This window comes from Anomaloglossus baeobatrachus, chromosome 9, assembly GCF_048569485.1.
Source record: "Anomaloglossus baeobatrachus isolate aAnoBae1 chromosome 9, aAnoBae1.hap1, whole genome shotgun sequence".
NCBI lineage: Eukaryota > Metazoa > Chordata > Amphibia > Anura > Aromobatidae > Anomaloglossus > Anomaloglossus baeobatrachus.
In genome coordinates, this window is record NC_134361.1 from 180,301,791 (window position 1) to 180,319,362 (window position 17,572).

Sequence of the window (17,572 nt, forward strand, 5' to 3'; positions counted from 1 at the left end):
TTATTGTGAGCATGTTTTCGAGTTTGGAGCTCCCTCTTGTGGTCAGTGCTGGCAGTGCAGTTGATGTGTGGAATGGAATCTTTCTCTTGTTACTTGCCGGTGGTCAATTGCTCCTGTGTGTCCAGGACATTCTGCAACCAGCTCTGCTCACTTCCAGAACTTCCCTCAGATAAGTGGTCTTGTACCCCTGCTATTTGTTTACCACCTTTTGTTGTTGTTCTGCTTTGATACTATGCATGATTCCTAATTTGTGGAGTTCGTGGTGGAATGGATCATTCCCTGCTGGGAGTGTCTGTATACTTAGCTCCATGATTTTCCAAGATTTTTGTTTTGTCGTGCTTGGTATTATTCAGTTCCTCATCTTTATTAGTGTTTTTTTGATCCCAGTAACATCTGAATGCTGGTACAATGGGGGAGAGGTTTAGTAACCTCAGAATTTTTCCATATTAGTAGTGCTAGTATTTATTAGGGTTTTTACGGCTGCAGACAGTTGCTCTTTCCTATCCTTTTCTATAAAGATAGTTTAGGCCTCACCTTTGCTGAAACCTGTCCTTTCTGGCTTTGTATTGTGTTTTTCTATATCACCGTAGCCTTTACATGTAGGGGGCTATCTATCTATCTTTGGGGACTACTCCGAGGCAGATTAGCTTTCTTATATTTCTATCTGTGAGATTATTTAGTTCTCCGGCTTTGTCGAGGCGTCAAGGTCATCGTAGGCACGCCCCATGACTACTGTTAGTTGTGTGTCAGGATTAGGTCTGCAGTCCGTTAAGTTTTCAGCCACTCTGTTACCTTTTTGGGATTCCGCATTGTTTGACCCTCCCCGGTCCCTGAATCATAACACCTCACTACCATTAAGTGTACCTCTGAGCTAAGGGACAGCATAGGGTCCCCAGTCTGAAGGCCAGCCTAGATGTCCCTGTCCAGTCATCTTATCCCTGTGACATTTATTCTAAGGTATATTAATTTTTGAGACAACCCCTTTAAGCACTAAACATTGTATTCTAGTTTGGCTAGCCATAGACATTTGACAAATATTGGCAGAAATGGCTATGACTGTAAAAAAAATCCTCCCTCACTCATTTTACCTTCTACTTGTCTTATTTTTCTGCCAATAAATGTTTGGTATGTTACCAAGAATTTGAGTATAGATGAATGGTAGGATTACTGCAAGATGGAATTACACAATTTACCATAAAGACACATAGGTCTGCATAGTATCTGTGGACAAATAATAGGAAATTGTAATAAATTGGTAAATTTTTCATTTCACTTTTGATACAGTGGGTAAATACAAAATAATGATCTCAAAGCTATAGATAATGATAGAAAGCCCACATAAAACAGAAACAATGGCTCTGCTATCGTAACAAGTATGTCATGGAATAGCTGCATTTTATCAATTTCTGCCTTGTGAAAATGTTGTTAGAATCTTTGAAATCAATCAGGGTTTAATAATCAAGGTGCAATATTTGGGCAGAGCAGAAAAAGCTTAAATGGAGTCTGTCAGCAGGATTTAACCCCATAAAATATTTATATGGACATGTAGCTCCCCAAATAACAAGTCCAGCAATACCTTTACATGGCCAGTCTGCTAAATAGCCATTGCAGATCTTTAGCTTCTGTCACTCCAGCTCTATTCCCCGCCCAGCGTAATCTCTTCCGGCTTGACTGACAGCCTCTATGCTGTATGACTTCAGGCAAATAATAATATACCATATACAATACTATCATATTGTCAAAAAATAGGGGAATAACACTCGGAGGCTTCCTAAGACTGTATTAAACCTCTTTCGAGGTGTCTAATGCAAACACCACCTCATTAATGTCCAAGTGACCTTATTGCAGACATGATACAAAATTATCCTTTTTTGTGTGTCAGATGCCTGCCTTGCTGTTGGTTATACACAGGCAGTACAAACAGAAGAAGCGATGGCTTTTTCACACAGGCTAGTGCAAAAATGATTCCTGTTTGGGGGAACAAACACCAGTAAACAATTACAGTGGAACCTTGGTTAACGAGAACAATCTGTTCTGGGACTGTGCTTGTTAACCAAGTTACTCGTTCAGCAAAGCAAGATTTCCCATAGGAAATCATTGCAATGCAGACAATTCGTTCCACAACTTGATAAAAGTCCCATCCTGGTCCCCTATTGTGCCATTCCACACACGCACAAACACACACAAACACACACAAACACACGAGCACGCACGCACACGCACATATTATGCTCACCTTACCTTCCGTTCCATCGCCGATCTGCTGGGACTTGCTCTTTGCTAACACGGGCTGTGTATCGGGTAACCATCACGACGAGGGAGGAACTTCTACTGCCAGAGCGCTGACATCAAAAGCAGGAGCCGCTTGCCTCTGATTGGTCAGCGCACTGCCTTTGAGTAGCGGTGACAGAGGAAGTTCCTGCTTCGTCGCTATGGTTGCCGATGCACAGCCTATATCGGTGAACTACAGGACTCAGGAGACCGGCGATGGAACGGAAGGTACACATATTATGCTCACCTTACCTTCCGTTCCATCGCCGGCCTCTTGGATCTTGTAGTTCACCTAGAGGATTCCTCCCTCGTCGTGATGTAACGGGGAACTACAAGAACCATGAAGCCGGTGATGAAACGGAAGGTAAGGTGAGCATAATACTGTATGTGTGTGCGTGCGTGTTTGTTTGTGTGTGTTTGTACGTGCTTGTGTGTGTTTGTGCAGACTGCAAGAGTGGGTTAGAGCGCGGTGGATGTACGGAACCGTAAGTGTGTGTGGTGAGTATTTCGCTCGTACAGCAAAGCTTTCTCATAAACCAAGTTACAAATTTACAGAAAGCTTTGCTTGTTAAGCGAAATTCTCGTTAACTGGGTTACTCGTTAAGCGAGGTTCCACTGTGTAAGGCTTTCTGTCAAGCCTCCCAAAAATCATCCCTTTTTTGAGAAGTAGGAACGGGCTGGCCATTTTTAAAGTGAAGAAGCAATGGCTTGCTTTCAAAAAACCTTTAAAAAGTCAGTCCTGTTTTTTGAGCTGTTTGATGTTACTCTACCATCCAGACAACATGCTAGGCATCAGAAGAACAGTCTATCACTAGGAAACAGTGTGTAGCCAGGAGATGTGCGGCTACTGTGTTTGTGTAGTGCTAGGAACCGCACGGTAAAGAATTAGGCAAGGGCAGGTAAGGAGACGCTTAGCCAGGACAGGAGATGTGCTGCTTGGCCTGGCTGTACAGTCGCAAAGTCAATGATAAAAGCTACATAGTAGAGAACTAGAATGGGAAAGGCAATGAACTGTTTGAAAGTGTACGGCCAGCCCCAGTAGCAATAGTACAGTCTAGCACTCTAAAACAGTTGCCAAACAGCCAGAACCAGAAAATGTGTGGCAGGTGTGGCTGTACAGTGGCATAAGCAGCACAGATGAGCAATAGAGTGGGAAGACAAGGAGATGTCTGGCAGTACAGGGTCAGCAATGGCAGCCACAGAAATAGAAGTACAGCCTAGCACTCTGAAACACAGTGAGTACAGCAGGTGTGTGACACCCTGGCAAAACCAGGTAGTCACAGAAAGAGTTAAACCTCCTTGGTACCACCTGATCCCACGCTGGTACAGTGAAGCAGCCGCACCTCCCCCCCCAGTGTAACAAAAGGAGCAGGAGGGGAGCAGTTGAGTGACTCGGTGGAAGGGAGGAGAGGACTGCAGAGGGTTGTAGCCCCTGTGCTACAGGGGAAGTGAAGCCAGGAGAAAGCAGAAGTCTTGGAGCTGAAGTGGAGAGTACGCTCAGGGGAACCCATAGTGGACCGGGGCAGGGTAGTGGCCCGCCGGTAGTGTGGACGGGACCCCGGACTTCTGCAAAGAAAGGACTTCTCCCGTCCAAAACAGAGAAGGTGACTCTTAGCTGGAGTGCAGGAGAGAGAGAGAGGGCCCTGCTTCTTGTACCGGGTGTGGGATCCGAACACCCCCGTACCAAAGGCCTATGGACACCGGCAATTTCTGGTTAAGTACTGGACTCTGTGTTTCCTGACCCTACACATGACAGCAGCCTCATCCAACACCAGGACAGCCGAACTTTGAGTTTCCTGCTCCCTGCAATCCCTGCTACCACCATAACCCCCACTGGGCCCCGGGACATCCATCCCTACCCACGGAGGGTTAATAACATCCAGCTGCCAGCCCAACGCCCCCGGGAGTGCCCTCAACGGCAGCGGTGGTACCCCATTTACCACATACCGTGGATGGCGTCATGTACAAACTTTCCAAAATCCCATACACCATAACCCCCTTTTCAATTGAAGTGACCGCGAGACCCCCGGGTCCGGAGACCCTCAAGCCACCCACAGAAGGTCCGGATCCGTGCAGCGGCAGCTGCTGAGAGCGGGGTGGTACACCTCAATTTTTGGCGTCACGAACAGGATACTTACCCATCCACTTACCTGGAGGAAGTGCGCCTTGTTCTGGACAGTCAGCGGTGATCCATTGAGAAATTCTGCAAAGTCGCCATCTTGCCCGCCATTTTTGGGCGTGAAAATAACCGCCCGGCGTCTTCTTCCCCGCATAAAGGGCGCGAAAGACAAAGCCCCGCCCCCTGGGAACACGGCCGCAAAGCAAGGCCGGAAGTCGAAAAACGAAACTTACCAGCAGCAGAAGAGAGTGTCTGCAAAACACCAAGGGGAGGCGGGTGAAGAATCTGCAGCATGTAACCAGAACTATAAATTGCAGGGACGCCAGGACTCTGCGAAATTCCGTTCCTGGACACAAGAGCGGCAAGATGTCACAGCCGGCTGCAACCCCGATGACATCCCGTCCGGCCCCGAGCATGGCCGCAACGGTGATGACGTCGGCTCCGGCAGTCCGCCCCCGGCTGCAACGGAGATGATGTCGACCCCGGCAGTCCACCCGGCCTCAATGATGGCAGCACCTGTCCTGAAATCTCCCCCAGCTGCAGCACCAGCCGCTCCCAAATTCCCCTTCCCAGCTGTGGAACAGCGGGAGTGCACCTGCCGAGAGGAGAAGCAGGCCACCGAGCATTGGGGCTCTCGGCAGTTAGTGAGGCCAGTTGTAGCCGGCTCCGAGGGCATCTGAGTGGGCCTGGCTCCTGAGCAGTAGACGGAGCACGGAACCCGTGACCCGTATTGGGAGCGGCAGCAGTTGTAAAAATGTTGTTTTATGGGCTGGCGGGAAGGACAGTTTAGTAACGTTTAAGCAAAAATGCCTCCCCTTAGGGGGATAAAATGTTAACGTTTTACCCATTTTTCCCTTGCAGTTTTCCTGAAAAAAATAAAAAACGTCGGTGTCTGGACAGCCCGCGGACAGTCTGTGTTTAACCAAGGGGGTATGTGACGCCCTGGCAAAACCAGGTAGTCACAGAAAGAGTTAAACCTCCTTGGTACCACCTGATCGCACACTGGTACAGTGAAGCAGCCGCACCTCCCCCCCCAGTGTAACAAAAGGAGCAGGAGGTGAGGAGTTGAGTGAGTCGGTGGAAGGGAGGAGAGGACTGCAGAGGGTTGTAGCCCCTGTGCTAGAGGGGAAGTGAAGCCAGGAGAAAGCAGAAGTCTTGGAGCTGAAGTGGAGAGTACGCTCAGGGGAACCCGTAGTGGACCAGGGCAGGGTAGTGGCCCGCCGGTAGTGTGCACGGGACCCCGGACTTGTGCAAAGAGAGGACTTCCCCCGTCCAAAACAGAGAAGGTGACTTTTAGCTGGAGTGCAGGAGAGAGAGAGAAGGCCCTGCTTCTTGTACCGAGTGTGGGATCCGAACACCCCCGTACCAAATGCCTGTGGACACCGGCAATTTCTGGTTAAGTACTGGACTCTGTGTTTCCTGACCCTACACATGACAGCAGCCTCATCCAACGCCAGGACAACCGAACTGTGAGTTTCCTTCTCCCTGCAATCCCTGCCACCACCACAACCCCCACTAGGCCCCGGAACATTCATCCCTACCCACGGAGGGTTAATAACATCCAGCTGCCAGCCAAACGCCCCCGGGAGTCACCTCAACGGCAATGGTGGCACCCCATTTACCACATACCGTGGGTGGCGTCACGTACAAACTTTCCAAAATCCCATACACCAAAACCCCCTTTTCAATTGAAGTGACCGCAAGACCCCCGGGTCCAGAGACCCTCGAGCCACCCACAGAAGGTCTGGATCTGAGCAGCGGCAGCTGCTGAGAGTGGGGCGGTACAGGTGCATCACTGTTTTCTGTAGTGAGTCATTGGTGGGCAGCTGTGGGAGAAACAAACTCAACTGCTATGCTCTGTTTAGGAACTGACTTACAGGGAATCAGCCACCAGGTTTTTGCCCTATAAACTAGAGGCAGTTCCATAATGGAGATGGGATGCTACTTAAAATTATAGAAAACCGAGGCTTTATGGTAGAGCAATCTTTGTTCAAGCATACTAAAATGACACAATTAGTATACAGGCTTGAGTATCGAGGTGAGACTTTGTGGGTTGGGTCCTTTGCAATAATTCCTCCTTCTGCCTTACCTCCTTTTCTTTATTTAGATTTTGCACCGCAGCTGCCATTACTGCTGTTGGTGGCGCATGCTCATTGCTATTGTGATGTTTCTTCAATAAAATGGTATCAGAATCAGTGCATGTAGGTACCACGATCTCCGGCTCCATTTTACTGAAGACACTGGGGAGATGAATATGAGCAGTGTAGCGCATGCCCAGATTTTATTATTATTTTTGATCAACGCATGTGCCGTAGCTCATAGTCATCTCCGCACTGTCCTCAGTAAAGTGGTGCTAGAGATTGCGGTACGTGCTTGCCATTTTATTGAAGACATCACAATAGCAAGCGCTGCCAACAGTGGTAATGGTGGCAGTGCGAAATTTCAATATAAAGAAGAATACAAGGCAGGGGACCCGACCCACAAAGTCCCATCCAGAAAGCCATGGAACCCATAGGGTGGAGGGGCGACATGACTAGAGGGAAGGGAAGGAGTGATGGGGTTAATGGAAACAGGAATGGTTTGTTTATAAGGCAGAATAAAAGGGATTGGTGGGTAGGAGGAGTTCCCTGGAGGAAGAGGTGGGACAGTTGAGGGGTGTAAGTAAAGGACTTTGACTTACCCCCTCTCTCTTGACTTCCGGATATGGAACGATCTGACTGGAGAGGTTCCTATAAGGTGTCAGGACGTCACCTTCTATTTCTCCATGGAGGAGTGGGAGTATTTAGAAGGACACAAAGATCTGTACAAGGACGTCATAAGGGAGGTTCCCCAGCCCCTCACATCACCAGACTTCCGGATATGGAACGATCCGGACGTGCGACAGGATGGCTGCTACCCGGGACCAGCGGATTCATCATGGCAGTGCACGGGCCCCTGGCAGCGCGGTCCCACGCCTTGGCTGTTGGGGGTTAACCCGTTGGCACTTTCCCCTCGCTCCCCTGTCAGCTGCGGGCGGCGTCCCCCCTCCCTCATATCTCAGGTACTTGCCGTGTGCGGGGGGAGCGAGGAGGAGATGTGAGAGCCCCTTCGGGGACCCTCCGCGGTAGGACGTGGGCAGGGCAGTACTCAGCTGCTGCTCCGGCCGCGGGAGGAATCTCCGTCCGGGCCGCGGCAGCCGGGAGGGGGGCGTGGCTTGTCTGCGGCCTATTTCCGGTCCGAGCCGCGGCCTGGATTGCTGGATGCGGCGGCTCCCGGACGGGGAGAGCGCCCGGCGGTGACAGAGGCCAGCTTTACCCCTCGCGGACGGTGGGGGGGGGGGGGCGCGGAGCTGCAGCCAGTGGTGGGTCCGGCACCAGGGCAGGCGGGCCTGGGGCGACGGGTGCCCAGGAGGCGTCGGTGAGTGGGGGTGACGGCAGGGGCCCTGCGGTTTCTGCTTGGTCACCCAGATCAGGTTGCAGCTCCCGGCCGCGGCGGTCTCCCCCAGGAGGGGGAGGGCCCAGCGGACAGAGGCTTTCATGGGGCCCAGGAGGGCTGGATGCGGCGGCTCCTGGCCAGGAGAGCGCCCGGCGAGGACGGAGGCCAGCGTTACCCCCCTTCCCCCGTGGGTGGAGGGGGGGTGGCCGGGGGGCTGCAGCCAGCAAGGGGTCCGGCACCAGGGCAGGCGAGCCTGGTGCGACGGATGCCCGGGAGGCGTCGGTACGTGGGGGTGACGGCGGGGACCCTGCGGTCCCCGCCTGGTCACCCAGAGCAGGCGTGCAGCTCCCGGCAGCGGCGGTCTCCCCCAGGGGGGCGAGGACCCGGCGGACGGATGCCTTCTGGGCCCAGGTGGGCAGGAGGCTGGCGGCTCTGGATGGGAGTCTGCTGGCAGCGGGTCGGGCCACAGGTACCCCCTGTCCTTGCAGGCAGCAGGGGGGGGTCGGGCCAGAAGATGAGGCCCGCGGTGGCAGCCCGTGGGTCGGGACGGTTTCCGGGGTTGTCGCCGCGGGACAGAAGATGGAGCTTGGAGGATGGTGCCCACGCGGCGTACCAGGAGGACGGCCGTGGTGGTGGCAGCGCTTCGGCGGCGTCTGCATTACATGAGCCAGAGGCGGTCGGCTCCAGCGAGGAGGAGGAGGAGGAAGCAGCGACGGAAGAATCAGACGTCTGGATGGCGTGACTTTTATTCCAGGATACGCCGGGTCGCGGTCGGGTGAGACGGCCGTGGATTCGGCAGGGTTGGGGCGCAGTTGGTGGGGGGGGCGGCTGCGGACACGGCAGCGCCGAGTGGGTTTGTGTTTTGACAAGGTATGGGGTTTACTGCAGTGGTGTATACGGTTGTGGAGAGTGCGCATGCACCGCCGGCGGCATGGACGGGATCGGTGGTTAGTAGGCGCAGGTGCGGCAGGCAGAGTGAGGGCGCATGAGGCGGCAGGGGAGCATTTTCGGGCAGAGGCGGCAAGGGCTGTGACAGAGTGAGTGGTGAGGAGCGAAGAGGGGGATGAGGTGGTGCATTGGGCTGACAGTGGTCAAGTGTGAGAGTTATGGGTGCTTCAAAGGCCCGTTGGGGGGGGCTCACTTGCTGGAGGATGTGAGGGATAAGATTTGAATGGGGGAACGTGTAGCAATAGTTTCGCTGCTGCTCCCCCTGGAACAGTTTCACCTGGATTAGGTTAAGCCAAGTGATTCCAGGAAGGATAAGTAGAGGGAGGGGAGCGCCGGTGGAGGCTCACCCCTCGTACATTTGCAACGTGGCTGCGGGCATTTGCGTTTTTGGCAAGGGTATCGGGGGAAGGAATTGGGTAATTGGTTCGGCATGGTTCGGTTATATGGATCCATTTGGGGTGGCTTGTTTAGGTCATATGGCGGTTTAGTCTGGCTTCAGTACGCCGTGTAATTTCAGCAAGGGAAGGTGTTGCGTGCCAGTATGCGGTAGGAGCATACGGGCACATCCTTATGGCTGCAGTGGATGGCGGCTCCTAGGCAGCCCCCCCCCCCTTTTGGGGGGTAGTTGGCTGTTCGGGGCGTGGAACCCCGGCGACACGGTCGATGAGGGTTTTTTGGGGGGAATAGAATGATGGGTGGTGCAGATTTGGCGCGGACGGTTGTCTTAAGCATACGTGTTGGGTTGTGGTAAGGAACATAGTAATTCTGCGTCTTTCTATTTATATTGGTGGATCTTTGCCTCCTTATTGGAAGTTTGTGCTGGGCTAGGGGACACCTGGTGGTTGTCAGTGGAAAGAGGGGTCAGGACGTGGCTTTGGGCAGGATGGGTGGGCCATTCGGGGCCCTCCTTGTCATGATTGGGTTTCTCTGTTGGTGGGTAGTGCCGGAAATGAGCTGTATATAGATATATATATTTCGGCTTGTTCAAAACGTATCTTATCTGGAGGAGTCATCGGTGTATGCCTGCTTGGCTCCAGAATTGTCGGCGGTTTATTATGTGTCGTTGGACAGAGGGTGGGATTTGGTAAAGGCGGTGAGCCGTGGAGCATTGATGGCAAAGGTGGATTTGGAGGCGGCATTTAGGTTGTTACTGGTCCACCCTGCTAGCTAGCAGTTCTGGTGCTGCGGTGGGGAGGGGAGTTATTATTATGCTGATCGGTGGGGGCTAATGGGTTTTGTCCCATTTTATGTTCCGTTGGGGGCGGTTATTTCTTGGTGGAGTGGTTTGTGCGTGGTGTGTCCCAGCTTACACCTCTTATTCATTATAGGTTGATTCTCTTTACATCGGGTTGGCAGGTTGATGATTCGTTGAGGTTGTTTGTTTCATTGCAGATGGTGGTGGATACTCTTTTGGGCCTGTTGGCACAGGCGAAGACTGAGGGTCCAACGCCAGTGATACAGTTTGTGGGGGATAAAGTTTGATGTTATGGTCAGAGAGGTAGGATTCGTGGGTAATGGTGTGGTCCTATGGGCTGCGATAGAGGCAGTTAGGTCAGCTAAGACGGTGCGGTTTCAGGCGGTGCAGTCTTTGCAGGGGCGGTCGAACCACGGGTGCAGAGTTACGCCGCTGGGGGGCGTGTCTGCTGGACGGCTGGCGATGGCTGCGCCAAGGGTGCAGCCATCGGATCATTTGTGTGTGGTCACGAAGGAGATCAATGACGATCTGATGGTGTAGGAGGTTTTTTCTTACGGCGATTTAGTGGCCGCGGATTGTGGCTGGGTAAGGTGGTGCCTGATGGAACGTAGCTGCGGTATTCGGATGCAGCGGGTCCAATTGGTTTTCTGGTTGGGCATTGTGGGGTAGCGCTTCCAATCGGTGGTAGTAGTCGGGTTGGGGAGGTTGGCAGTTTTTCCAAGAGGAAGGTGTGCTGTCATTCTGACTATCAGTTGGTGGAGAATTCGATTAATAGTTGGTTTGCTAATCCTGGGGCCAAGGGTGGCGTACTTGCGACAGTTGGTTTCGCAATTGTATGCGTTTAAAAAAAAAAAAAAAAAAATGGTATGCGTGGCGCAACCAGTACTGGGGTTCGCCAAGGGAATAGCAGCTGCTTTGTTTCCTTCCAGTTCTGCAGGTCTCGGGAGTTGAGGCCGCGTAACAGACGAGGTGGGCACGGTGTGTCCTGAGGGCTTGTGGAGTCTGGTGTGGCTGTGTTGGGGAGCGGCTCGGTGCCCAGTGACTGAGGTTATTTGGGGCTGATATCCAGAAGTGTGGGTGGCGCGGATAACGTTGTTTGGGACAATGTGTGAGGAAGGCCCGGTGGAGTATTTGGTGGGGGCGTTGGCAGTGGTGATTAACGGTTTTCAGGCTGCTAGGCCGGCGTCAGCAGTGGAGCAGAGGGTGGCGGCTGTGGCTGTCTTGTTGAGGATTAGATGTGGAGAGATGTTTTCGCAGGATCTTAGTGCGCGGCAGGCCTTGAAGGGTTTGGTCGTAAGGGTGTGAGGCAGCGGGATACAAGGGTCCGTCTCCGTTGTTTTGTGGCAGCGTTTGGTGAGTGGTTTGTGGTGGCTATGTTCATCTGAGCACGAGCAGGTTTTGTTTCCCTTGTCCAAAACGGTTTGTGTTAGCCTTTTGGGAGGCTTTGAGATTGTGGGGTTGGTCAGCCCATCTACGGTTAGGAGCGGAGGTTGGATGTTGGAGGATGTGTCCGAGGTGGTGCAGTGGGTTGAGCGCCGGCTTTGTCGCTCACCGAATCAGATTAGGCGGGTGGTGAAGGTTGGTGTTGTTATACGCGGTCCCGGGTGCGGAATTTATGTTGTGAGGACGCCCAGGATCATTATTGTGTCGCGTTTGTTAAGGTACCATTTTGTGGCAGCGCTGCAGACTGGATTGCAGGTGGCGGGGGTGGGCGCCCGGAATACTACGGGTCGTCTTCCTTCTGGATTGGGCTTCCACGGAGGCCCCTCGGTGGGCTCAGAAAAGGGGTGGTGAGAAGTATTGGGAGGTGGGAGTCCTCTTGTTTCGGTGTTACGTTGGCCTCAGTTGTTATCGGGTTAAGGCCAATGGGGGCGTTTGAGTCTTTTGGGAGTGGAATGGGTTGGCGTAACAGGTTGGTGTTATCTGTGGGTTTATAACCTCTGGGTTTTGTGGTGAGGGTGTGCCTCATTTGGATATTTGGGCATTCGTTGGTTCTCGGGGCCTCGACGGTCTGAGGCTCGCCCAAATTTTGCCAGTGGGGTCTGGACGGGTCGATGGTACTGGTCCAGTGAGTGGGAGGCAGCGATTAGGTATCTCGAGAAGTTATTTATGAATGTTTTAAAAAAAAAATAAAAAAAAATTGTTGGTTTGTTGCATTGTGGAAGACATACCCGGGCTTAATCGTGGGGTAGTTTTTGATAGTGTGACCGGTTTGGAATGGCGTGTGGCTTGTGCGGTAGGCAGTATCAATCGAGCCTTTATTGGGGGGCGGCGCCTAAAGTTGGTGGCGCTGAACTGGTGGTTTTGGTGATGCGATGGGGGTGCATCTTAACGTTCTTGGTGCTGTTTGTGGACGCTGGGATTGCGTGGAGGTGTGGTACAAGCTTTTGGTGTGTGGCGGGTCCAGGCCACGTAAGGAGTCACGTGCCCTGTCCTGTGGCGGGGGGTAGGTCTGGTCCAGAGGCGGTTGAAGGCAATGGTAACTGGACAGAGAGACACCATCTTGGTATGGTGGCTCCAGGTTCCGGGATGTTGCAGGCACGGGGTTCTGCAAAGTTGGAGGGTTAATCCGTAGGTGATTAATACCTCATCTCTGGGTCGGTGTGTTGCGGCCAGGGATACTGGGGTGAGAAGTGGTTCCTGGACTGGGCCTACTCAGGGTTGTATATTTACTGTATTGGTTACTGTGTTACCTATTGTTATTTGTTGGGGTCGCCCGTTGGACGGCGCCCCCTTGTGTTAGTATGTAAATAATAGGTAATAAAGGCTGCTGTGGCCAATTTTAAACCAAGTCACATGCAGTTCGTGTATTATTTACAGATGGTATTGGTGGGTAACACACATACAGCACGACTGGAGAATCCTTCCTCAATGGTCAAGAAAGCCATGGAACCCATAGGGTGGAGGGGCGACATGACTAGAGGGAAGGGAAGGAGTGATGGGGTTAATGGAAACAGGAATGGTTTGTTTATAAGGCAGAATAAAAGGGATTGGTGGGTAGGAGGAGTTCCCTGGAGGAAGAGGTGGGACAGTTGAGGGGTGTAAGTAAAGGACTTTGACTTACCCCCTCTCTCTTGACTTCCGGATATGGAACGATCCCCGCCCACCCTCCCTTGTGTTTAATACCGAGGGGAATTTTGTCTGGGTTGTTTCTTTGTCACAGCAGCGGGGGGTAGGTCTGGTCCAGAGGCGGTTGAAGGCAATGGTAACTGGACAGAGAGACACCATCTTGGTATGGTGGCTCCAGGTTCCGGGATGTTGCAGGCACGGGGTTCTGCAAAGTTGGAGGGTTAATCCGTAGGTGATTAATACCTCATCTCTGGGTCGGTGTGTTGCGGCCAGGGATACTGGGGTGAGAAGTGGTTCCTGGACTGGGCCTACTCAGGGTTGTATATTTACTGTATTGGTTACTGTGTTACCTATTGTTATTTGTTGGGGTCGCCCGTTGGACGGCGCCCCCTTGTGTTAGTATGTAAATAATAGGTAATAAAGGCTGCTGTGGCCAATTTTAAACCAAGTCACATGCAGTTCGTGTATTATTTACAGATGGTATTGGTGGGTAACACACATACAGCACGACTGGAGAATCCTTCCTCAATGGTCATGATGCTGAAGCATGTGTAGAAATTACGCAATTTTGGGAAGTTTGGACAAAGATTGCTCTGCAATAAAGCCACGGATTTCTCAACTAAAAGTATCATTTTATTCAGCATCCTAGCATCCTTATGGCACTGGCTTTAGTTTATAGGGAAAAAACCTGGTGGTTCGTTGCCTTTAAAAGTCAAAACTATGCCTAGTAGGTTTAAAGGGATCCTGTCACCAGATGTGGCGACTATAAGCTGCGGCCACCATCAGTGAACTGTTATACTGTTTATAGCATTCTAGAATACTGTATATAAGAGCTCAGACCGCTCTGTATAATGTAAAAATAACTTTTATTATACTCACGTAAGAGGCAGTCCGGTCCGATGGATGTCGCTGCTCTCCGGTTTGGTGCCTCCTCTCTGCGATGATCGCCGGCCTTTTGAGGCCCATGTGCATGACGTGTCCATTGTCATCCACATAAGCCGGCACTGCGGTCCTGCGCAGGTGCACTTTGATCTGCCCTGCTGAGGGCAGATCAAAGTATTGTAGTGCGCTTGCACCTTTCCTCGCCCCTCCACATTACAGCACTTTTATCTGCCCTTGGCAGGACAGATCAAAGTGTGCCTGCTCAAGACGGCAATGCTGGCCTGTGTGGATGACGTTGGACATATCATGCACATGGATGTCAGAAGGAGGACGGAAATCGCGTAGAGAGGAGGCGCCGGACCGCAATGCAGTGACATCCATTGGACCGGACAGCCCCCTAGGTGAGTATGTGACGCCCCTGGACTATTCAGGTTGTCACTGGGTACTGCACAAACTGACCTACCCGTGCAGTATTCAACCCCCCATGGTTCTGGGACTCTGTCTTACAGTGCTGCCTCCACTAGCATTCACAAATCCTAGATACACTTTGCACCACACCTGTCAGGCACATCAGTGGGCTGCTTAAGCAGGAATAGGGCCACCCACCTAGGGGTCAGACAGGGAGGTGTGAGGTGTCAAGTAGAGTTGAGTGGTAGCCCTCGAGCTGTGAGGAGCTCTGAGGAAACTGGGAGTTGGAGCTCCCAGGGGAAAGCAGACTAGGTCGCAGACGGTGGTCTGGACCTAGAAGAGTCGGACACCCGATCGCAGGTGATTGAGGCTAGGTGCCTGGAACACGTCGAGGAGGACGGCCAGTAGCCTGGTCCTATCATCCTATCCTATTATAGACTGCTCCCATTAGCTCAGAGATCAGGGGCACTAGTGCAACGAGGGGGATAGGGCTTTCCTAGCAAGCAGCCCACTGAAATCCCAAGTGTGAGCTCCTGAGAGCAGAGCAGGCTCCTTCACTTAGCCATAGTGGGGAGCAGGACCCGGACAGCTACAAGCTATCGGACCACAGCGGACAATCTAAAACTTAGTGCCAGGAGGAAGGTTACGGATTACCGGCAGCACTGTAGGGGACGGGACCCGGACGAGCTCCCCTCGAGAGGCAACGGTGTTCAGAGATTTGGTTTACCCTGTTGTCAGCATATGCTTCATTGCTGAGTGACTACCCGACTGACACCTGCACTGTGTCCCCGCATCACCATCCTGAGTACCGGGGCCTGTCCCTACCCATGGGGGGGCAACGTTACCTAGCTGCCCCACTCCATCACCCCGGGGACTCCCAACGCCAGTGGCGGTACTCCCAAATACTGTACACCACGGATGGTGTCACGAACTATACCAAATCCCCTGTAAATACCCCCTTTTACATTTGAGTGTGGCCCCTAAGCCTCTGGGTTCGGAGACCCTCGAGCCACGAGCGAACACCACCCCCGGATTCGAGCAGTTCAATCCACTGTAGGGGTGGCACAAGTATAATAAATGTGATTTTTACTTTCTACAGAGCGGTCTGGGCTCTTATATACAGTATTCCAGAATTATAGGAGACAAATCTGGTGACAGGTTCCCTTTAAAAATTGATTTTGTCGACAAACAGATTGGTAGTCCCTGCCCTGCTCCAGGAAGAAGCAACAATGGGGTTAGGAAGGAGGGGCGGAAATAAAGAATTTGGCGCCCTTGTGCCTCCTCCCACCCTCTACATTATGTTAATAACAGGAGGACCTGAAGTCACACTGCACTAAACACATCTATTGTTTTTTTCTACAAGTTTCCCTGATTTACTGTCTTTTATATACAGTGACTTTGTGCTCTTGTATATTATATTTCTGGATATATTCACATTATTCTTACTTTTTCGGCTATAGAAGTCACCTCTGCACATTTCTCATATGCAGACTCTTCCTCTATAATTTAGCCGCACTCTTGTTTCCTTTGAAAGTGAATATCAGAGCTGAAACATAATATATGTCAGTGCCATGGAAGATGAATCTGAATCTTCATTGCGGGTTACTTTCTCAAACATACAGCCCAGCGTTCATGCATCACAATGAAAAAAAGTTGACAAAACAATAAGTCTCAGTAAACAGCAGCATTCTAACATTGCCGCCTAGATTAATGATAGGAGTTTATTTTACTGTCTACATGTTTGTAGGGAATATTCTACCATCTGCTTGTTTTTTTTCCCCCAAAATTAATGAGACAAGGGGCTGCTGATAAATCTTTGGCTTTGTGATTTTTTTTTGGTAATGAATGTTACATCACATGAAAGCCTTATGTGTCTAATATATGTTTTCAAAATGTTGTGTTTGTTGCTTATGGCAACAGTGTTCTACGCACGCAGGAAAACAAAATGCTGGAGACTAATGCGATATTCACAGCAACTGAGAGCAGAGGAGGGATAAAATTCTTCTTTCTGCAAGGAAAGTCTGTGAAGGATATTCATGGTGATATGTCGCAGACATTGGGGGATCAATGCCCTTCATATTCCACAGTTAATAACTGGGTTGCCCACTTCAGCACCAATGATGAGGAACGTCCTGGACCACCGAGAGTGGTGGTTGTTCCGGAGATCGTCGATGCTGTGCACAACCTCATACTGGAAAATCCACGAATTTCAGCTAAAGCAATAGCAGACATCTTGGGGATTTCCCGTGAACGTGTTTGTATCATGAACATTTGCACATGAGGAAGCTATCGGCAAAGTGGGTCCTCAAATGTTTGACAACAGATCAGAGAAGCATGCGAGTGAAAATTTCCCGGTCTATTTGTCAGCGTTTCCGGACTGATAAGAACTTCCTGGATCGACTGGTCACCATGGATGAGACCTGGATTTATTTGTATGACCCTGAAAACAAGGAGCAGTGAAAAGAGTGGAGGCACAGTGATTCTCCTTGTCCAAAGAAGTTCAGGGTGCAAAAATCAGCCACTAAGGTGATGGCGTCTGTGTTCTGGGATAAGGAGGGTGTGCTGCTAGTGAACTACCTTCAAAAGGGTTCAACCATCAATGCAAGGTATTACATTGAACTTTTGGACCAATTGAATGCAGCTCTGAAGGCCAAAAGGCGTGGAAAGCTTTCCAAAGGAATCTTGTTCCTGCAAGACAACACCTCCGCTCACACTGCACAACAGACCACGACAAAACTTGCAGAGCTGGGCTTCCAGCTGGTTGACCACCTACCTTATTCACCAGATCTAGCTCCCTTTGACTATCATCTGTTTCCAAACCTGAAGAAACACCTCAAGGGTACCAAATTTCACACCATTTCTGATGCCATGACTGCTACGAATGCCTGGTTTGAGGCACAACCGAAATCCTTCTTTTTGCTAGGCTTACAGAACCTGGAAATGTAAGAAGTGTGCTGTCATCAGTGGAGAGTATGTGGAATAAATTTAACGTTTTATCATCCTATCAAGTTTCTTTCTGGGTAAAGCCAAAGACTTATTGTACAGTTCTTTATGTTCAAAGGTAAAAAGAGTTTATGCAGGTGATCGAGAAGAAAAACGAATAATAGTGTCTTTCCGTAAAGGGATATGTTCCGACGGTGCAATATTTTTCTTATGCATGAGATAAGATGAGATATTTATGGCTGAAGTTTAAATTCATTTTCCACTGCTCGTCTGATTTCATGTAACAGATACAAAGGTAACAAATATGTGAATGCAATATTCGT